We start from the raw sequence: 7,990 nt of genomic DNA, 5'->3' as shown, positions 1-7,990 counted from the left end.
ATAATTAGTGTTTGCATCATTATAACAATGTAAATATAGTTCACTGCAGAACCTTTTAGAATACTGTGATTATATATCCTTTTAAAAAATCGAAGTATAATTGACCTACAGCACTATATTAGTTCCAGGTACACAACTTAGTGATTCAATATTTCTGTACATTACAAAATGATCACCACAGTAAGTCTAGCTACCATCGGTGACCATACAAAGTTATTACAATATTATTGACTATATTCCTAATGCTGTACATTTCATCCCCATGACTCAGTTATTTTGTAATTAGAAGTTTGTACCTCTTAATCTCCTTCACCTATTTCACTCAACCCCCCATCTTCCTCTCCTCTGGCAACCATCTGTTTGTTCTCTGTATCTATGAGTCTTTCTGGTTTGTTTTTTTGTTGTTGTTCATTTGTTTCAGATTCCACGTATAAGTGAAATCATACAGTATTTGTCTTTGTCTGATTTATTTCACTTAGCATAATACCCTCAAGGCCCATCCGTGTTGTTGCAAATGGCAAGATTCCATTCTTTTTTATGGCTGAGTAGTATTCCATTGTATGTATATGTGTATGAACATATATATATGTATTCATACATCTGTGTGAATATATATTCATATGTCTTCTTTATCCATTCAATCTGTTGATGGACACTTAGGTTGCATCCATATCTTGGCTATTGTAAATAATGCTGCTATGAACATTGGGGTACATGTATCTTTTTGAATTAAGTTTTTTCGTTTTCTTCAGATTTATACCCAGAAGTAGAATTGCTGGATCATATGGTAGCTTTTTTAAAAAATAAATTTATTTATTTTATTTATTTATTTTTGGCTGTGTTGGGTCTTCATTGCTGGGTGCAGGCTTTCTCTAATTGTGGCGAACGGGGGCTACTCTTCGTTGCAGAACAGGGGCTCTAGGTGCGTGGGCTTCAGTAGTTGTGGTGCGTGGGCTCAGTAGTTGTGGCTTGCAGGTTCTAGAGCACAGGCTCAGTAGTTGTGGCCTATTGGCTTAGTTGTGCCATGGCACATGGAATCTTCCCAGACCAGGGCTCGAACCTGCCTCCCCTGCATTGGCAGGTGGATTCTTAACCACTGCACCACCAGGGAAGTCCCATATGGTAGTTTTATTTTTAGTTTTTTGAGGAACCTCCATACTGTTTTCCTCAGTGGCTGCCCCAATTTACATTCCCACCAACAGTGTACAAGTGTTCCTTTTTTCTCCATATCTTTGCCAACATTTGTTATTTGTGTTCTTTTTGATAGTAGCCATTCTGACAGGTGTGAGGTGGTATCTCATTGCAATTTTGATTTGTATTTCTCTGATGGTTAGTGATGTTGAGCATCTTTTCCTGTGCCTGTTAACCATCTGTAAGTCTTCTTTGGAAAAATGTCTATTCAGATCTTCTGCGCCCCCCCCTTTTATTTTTTGGCCATGCCACATGGCTTGCATGATCTTAGTTCCCCGACCAGGGATTGAACCCTGGCCCAAGGCAGTGAAAGCACCAAGTCCTAACCACTGGACTACCAGGGAATTTCTCTCTGCCCATTTTTAGATTGGGTTGTTTGTTTGTTTGTTTTTTGATAGTGAGTTTTATATATTTTAGATATTAACCCCTTATCAGCAATAGCATTTGCAAATATATTCACCCATTCAGTAGGTTGTCTTTTAATTTTTTTTAAAAGATTTTTTTGATGTGGACCATTTTTAAAGTCTTTATTGAATTTGTTACAATATTGCTTCTGTTTTATGTTTTGGTGTTTTGGTCATGAGGCATGTGGGATCTTAGCTCCCTGCCCAGAGATCGAACCTGCACCCCAGCACTGGAAGGCAAAGTCTTAACTACTGGACCGCCAGGGAAGTCCCTTCTTTTCATTTTTTTGATGGTTTCCTTTGCTGTGCAAAACCTCTAGCTTTATTTTGATTAATGTTAGCATGCTATATCTTTCTCCGTTACTTTAATCTGATCTATTTGTGTCTTAAAATTTTTTTTTGTTTAGTTTGAATCCACAGCTTTATTTAGAAATAATTAATATATAACATTATGTAAACTTTAGCTGTACCGTGTAATGATTTGATACACATATATATTAGAAAATGATTACCACACAAGATTAGTTAATACATCCATCATCTCACACAATTACAGTTTTTTATTGTGATATAATGGACATATAACATATCAGTTTCAGGTTTACAACATAATGACTTGATATATATGTATACATACGTGCATATATATATAACAAAATGATCACTATTATAAGTCTAATTATATCCATTACCACACAGTAACAATTTTTTTCTTGTGATGAGAACTTTTAATATCTACCATCAGCAACTCTCAAATATACAGTACACTATTATTAACTATTTTCACCATACTGTACATTATGTCCCCAGGACTCATTTATTTTATAATTGGAAGTTTGTACCTTTTTTTTAAAATAAATGTATGTATGTGTGTATGTATGTATGTATTTATGGCTGCGTTGGATCTTTGTTGCTGTGCGTGGGCTTTCTGTAGTTGTAGCTAGCAGGGGCTACTCTTCATTGCGGTGCATGGGCTTCTCATTGCGGTGACTTCTCTTGTTGCGGAGCACGGGCTCTAGGCATGTGGGTTTCAGTAGATGTGGTGCACGGGCTCAGTAGCTGTGGCTCACGGACTCTAGAGTGCAGGCTCAGTAGCTGTGGTGCACGGGCTTAGTTGCTCCATGGCATGTGGGATCTTCCTAGACCAGGGCTCAAACCCGTGTCCCCTGCACTGGCAGGCAGATTCTTAACCACTGTGCCACGAGGGAAGTCCCAGAAGTTTGTACCTTTGGACTCCCTTCACCTCATTCAACCACCCCCACCCCCATGGCTGACAACAACGAATTTGTCTGAGTTCAATTTTTTCCTTCTTTCTTTTTAAAATTTTCAAATATAAGTGAGATCATACAGTATTTGTCTTTCTCTGTTTGACTTAGCATAATGCCCTCAAGGTCCATCCATGATGTTGCAAATGGCAGGGTTTCCTTCTTTTCATGGATTAATAATTTTCCATTATATGTACATATGAAGGTCTATACAGATCCTTTTCCCATTATTTAATTGAATTATGTCTTTTTGCTATTGAGCTGTATGAGTTCTTTATATATTTTGGATATTAATCCCTTGTCAGAAATAATTGATATATAACATTGTGTAAGTTTAAAGAGTACCTTTCTCTCTACCTGGAGATAGTAATGGATTTCACAGGTTAAGTGCTCCCCCCTATGCTGCCCCCCTACTCCCTCCCAGACTTTAGATTCCAATGGTAAGTAAGTTTTTGTTACATGTACTTCTGACCAACTGGCTATAAATCAGAGGTTCCCGTGATCTCCTCCTTGGTTTCCATTAATTTGCTAGAGTGGCTCACAGAACTCAGAGAGACATTTTACTTACTAGATTACCAGTTTATTATAAAAGGGCAAGGTATGGGGAATAGGCACTGCACTTCCATGTCCTCTCTGAGAGCGTCACTCTTCCCAAATCTCCATGTGTTCACCAATTCAGAAACTCTCTGAACCCCACCTTTTTGGATTTTTATGGAAGTGTCATTTCATAGGCGTGATTGATTAAATTGTTGGCCACTGGTGCTTGATTCAGACTCTCTCCCCTCTCTGGAGGTCAGTGGGGTGAGACTGAAAGGTAGGAGGTCAGGGGCCCCTGGTTAGCTCCCCTGATAACTAGCCCCCATCCTTAGGTGTTTTCCCAAAGCCACCTCATTAACATAACAAAAGACAACTTTTTCATTCTTATCACTCAGGAAATTCCAAATGTTTTAGTAGCTTTGTGCCAGGAGTGGGGGGCCAAAGATCAAATATATATATTTCTTTTTATAAATCACAATATCACAGCTTCCAAACCATTTGTTGTGTTACCACGTCTAAGCTTGTACTGCTTGCCCACAACAGGCCAATATGTCGAGAGACAAGGTATTGGGGCAAGGAACAGAGACTTTATTTGGAAAGTCAGAAAATCGAGAAGATGGCTGGCTAATGTCCTAAAGAACCATCTTAACTTGGAATAGAATTCAGGCTTCTTTTATGTTAAGGGAAAGGGGAAGCAGGAGGATTCAAGACTAAAGGGTAAAAGTGGAGTGCAGACTTCTTGGAGCCACCTGGCCTTCAAGGGAAGCATAACATTTCGTTGTCTTTCTGCTTGTTCATGTAGGCTGGATCACAAGCCTCCTGTAAAAACTTAAAATTGTTAGCAGTTATTTTTACTCTACCATTCTTATCGCTGCTTATTAGCAAGATTTCTGGGCTGAAAGCGAACTTATCTACAACAAGTAGTAGTCATAACTAGCTCAGGACCAGGGGATGGAAACTTTCCTCAGGGAACTTAACGAGCTATTTGGGCACAAGCAATATTTCTCTAATATTTAACTCTTTATGTGCAGGACTAGAGTAATAGAGTATAAGCTAAAAAATGAGGGAGGCTGTTCCAACTTGGTGTTAGTTCTGTTCTTCCTCTGTTACGGTTGGAAAGACTATCCTTCTGCCATTGAATTGTTTTTGCACCTTTGTCAAAAATCAGTTGGCTGTACTTCTGTACTATTTCTGGGTTCCCAATTCTTTTTCTTTGAACTGTCTATCTCTTTGCTAATATCACACTGTCTTGATTACTGTAGCTATATAATAAGTCTAAAAAATGAGTAGAATGATTTCCACTTTATTTTGTCTCAAAATTATTTTATTGAGCTGGCTGGGTCTTCCAGGGTTAGGTAGAATTAGAGTGGTGAGAACAAACATATTTGCCTTGTTCCCAAACTTAGGGGGAAAGCATTCAGTCTTTCATAATTTAATTTGATATTAGCTATAGTTTTCCCCCCAACTTATGAAGTTAGGAAGTTCACCTCTACTCTTAATTCCTGACAGTTAAAAGAAAACAAGAAATGACTGTTCAATTTTGTCAAATGCCTTTTCTGCATCAATTGATATGATCATGTGATATCTTTAATTTTATCCTGTTAATATGATGGATTACAATGATTGATTACATTGATTTAATTTATTCCATGACTTAATAAACACCACTTGGTAATAGTGTGTGATTATTTTTATATATTTGTTAAAAACAAAATAACAGGCCCAAAATGGAGTCACTTATGCTAAACATCATGTCACCAAACTGACACATACCTTAATTACAGTTTCAGCTCTCCAAGAAATAAAATCTTAAACCAGTCAATACGGAATCACCTGATCAGCATTTGTTAGGTAATCTGCCTGATAGACCCCTGTCATTCCCTAAAGGAAAGTAATCTTGCAATAACCAATCTGCTTTCTGCCTAATGTAACTTCCTTGTTTCTGCTCTCTTCTGCCCATAAAAAAATTTCATTTGCACAGCTTCTCAGAGCTCCTTTCTATCTGCTAGATAGCTCCTTTCTATCTGCTAGGTTGGATGCTGCCAGATTCATGAATCGTTGAGTAAAGCCAATAAGATCTTTAAAATTTACTCAGCTGAATTTTATTTTTAACATATTTAAAAATTCTATTTGCTAATACTTTGTTAAGGATTTTTTCCTTATCAACATTCATGAAGTATATTGATCTGTATTCTTTTTTTGTTTTTTTGGTACTGTCTTTCATTTTGGTATCAGGGCAATACTGGCCTCATGAAGTTAGTTGGAATGTGTTCCTTTTTATTGTTTATTCTGAAAGAGATTGTGTAGAATTTGTGTTAATCTTTAAATGTTTGTTAGAAATCTCCAATGAAGACATCTGGGTCTGAAGATTTCATTTTCAGATGTTTAAATTTTGACTTCAATTATAGGGCTACTCAACATATTTATTTTTTGCTGTGAAAGTTGTTGGAGTTTGTGCTTTTATGAGCAATTGGTGTATTTTTCTAAGTTGTCAAATTTATGTGTGTAGAATGGTTTTTGGTATCCTCTTTTTTTTTTTTAACATCTTTATTGGAGTATAATTGCTTTACAATGGTGTGTTAGTTTCTGCTTTATAACAAAGTGAATCAGCTATACATATACATATATCCCCATATCTCCTCCCTCTTGCATCTCCCTCCCACCCTCCCTATCCCACCCCTCTAGGTGGTCACAAAGCACTGAGCTGATCTCCCTGTGCTATGTGGCTGCTTCCCACTAGCTATCGATTTTACATTTGGTAGTGTATATATGTCAATGCCACTCTCTCACTTTGTCCCAGCTTACCCTTCCCCTTCCCCATGTCCTCAAGTCCATTCTCTAGTAGGTCTGCGTCTTTATTCCCATCCTGCCCATAAGTTCTTCATGACCATTTTTTTTTTTTTTTTAGATTCCATATATATGTGTTAGTATACAGTATTTGTTTTTCTCTTTCTGACTTACTTCACTCTGTATGACAGACTCTAGGTCCATCCACCTCACTACAAATAACTCAATTTTGTTTCTTTTTATGGCTGAGTAATAGTCCATTGTATATATGTGCCACATCTTCTTTATCCATTCATCTGTTGATGGACACTTATGTTGCTTCCATGTCCTGGCTACTGTAAATAGAGCTGCAATGAACATTGTGTTACATGACTCTTTTTGAGTTACGGTTTTCTCAGGGTATAAGCCCAATAGTGGGATTCCTGGGTTATATGGTAGTTCTATTGGTATTCTCTTTTTATTCTTTTGTTATCTGTAGGATCTACAGTGGTATCTTATATTTCATTCTTGTTTTTGGTAACTTATGTCTCTTCTAGAGGCTTGTCAATTTTATCACACTTTCCATAGAACTAGCTTATTGTTTTGTTTTCTCTATTGTTTATTGTTTTTTCAATTGTATTATTTTTGCTCATATTTTTATTATTTACTTCCTTCTTCTTGTTTTTATTTTGCTCTTCCTCTTCTAGTTTATTAATGTGGGAACTTAGGTTATTGATTCGAGAATTTTCTTTTCTAATGTAAACATTTAGCAGTATAAAATTCCTCTCACCACTACTTTACTTGCAAACTACAAATTTTGATACATTTTGTTTCCATTTTCATTCATTTCAATATATTTTTAAAATTTCCTTGAGTCTTCTCTTTTGACCCATGGATTATTTAGAATTGTGTTGTTTAATTTACAAGTGTTAATTTCCCATTGTCTTTCTGTTACTGATTTCTTGTTTGATTCTATTGTGTCCAGGGAACATACTCCTGATGGAGAAAATTTTCACATACTGAGGTATGGAGAAGTCATTTTGGCTTATACATGGTTCAGCCTGAACTTTGGGTGAACTAAAGCAGCCTGACTCATGGCCTGTCAAGTACACACAGCGCATCTGCTTTAACCATTAAGGCAAAGAATGTCTGTTTCAAAGATAAGGATAAATAACTCCCTTCCTATAGCATCCAATGTTAACACTCCCTTGAAGATAAAGTTCCCTTTCCAGACACCAGGGTCCTGCTGTCTTGCTGTATATGTAATAAATCTGTCTCTTTTGAAAGCTTGAAGGAATATATCCCTGTCATATTTGATGTATGCTCTTTGTTCTGTTAAGGTTTAAGCTTATGCTAAAAACCATGCTTCAGGGGAGTGGTTCCTCAGACCTATCTGAGAAGCTGTCTCCTGGGCTACAGTTCTCAGTTTGGCTCAAATAAAACTCTTTTATATTCCTGTCTTAGACTGTTTACTGATTATTTCCATCAATACTCTCTAAGATTTCAGTTCTATTAAATTTGATAAGATTTGTTTTACAGCCCAGCTTATGGTATCCCTTGGTAAATGCTCTATAGGTGCTTGCATAGAATGTTTATTCTACTGTTTGGGGGTGGAGTGTTTAATAATTGCTGATTAGATATTATTGTTTGACGGTGTTTGAAGCCACAGGAGTAAGGGAAAGGCCTGGGGCTGCTTGGGGTGACTGACTCTGGTCACCCAGAACTCTGGGTTGTTCCTGGTTTAATTCCAGGATACATACCTCTGGTCCACCTTTCCTCCTGACAACTCTTTAACTACACACAAGTCTACGTCACTTCAACATGGCC

This window comes from Eubalaena glacialis, chromosome 9, assembly GCF_028564815.1.
Source record: "Eubalaena glacialis isolate mEubGla1 chromosome 9, mEubGla1.1.hap2.+ XY, whole genome shotgun sequence".
Taxonomy (NCBI): domain Eukaryota; kingdom Metazoa; phylum Chordata; class Mammalia; order Artiodactyla; family Balaenidae; genus Eubalaena; species Eubalaena glacialis.
The sequence above is the reverse complement of the archived record's forward strand: the minus strand, read 5'-3'. Positions refer to the sequence as shown.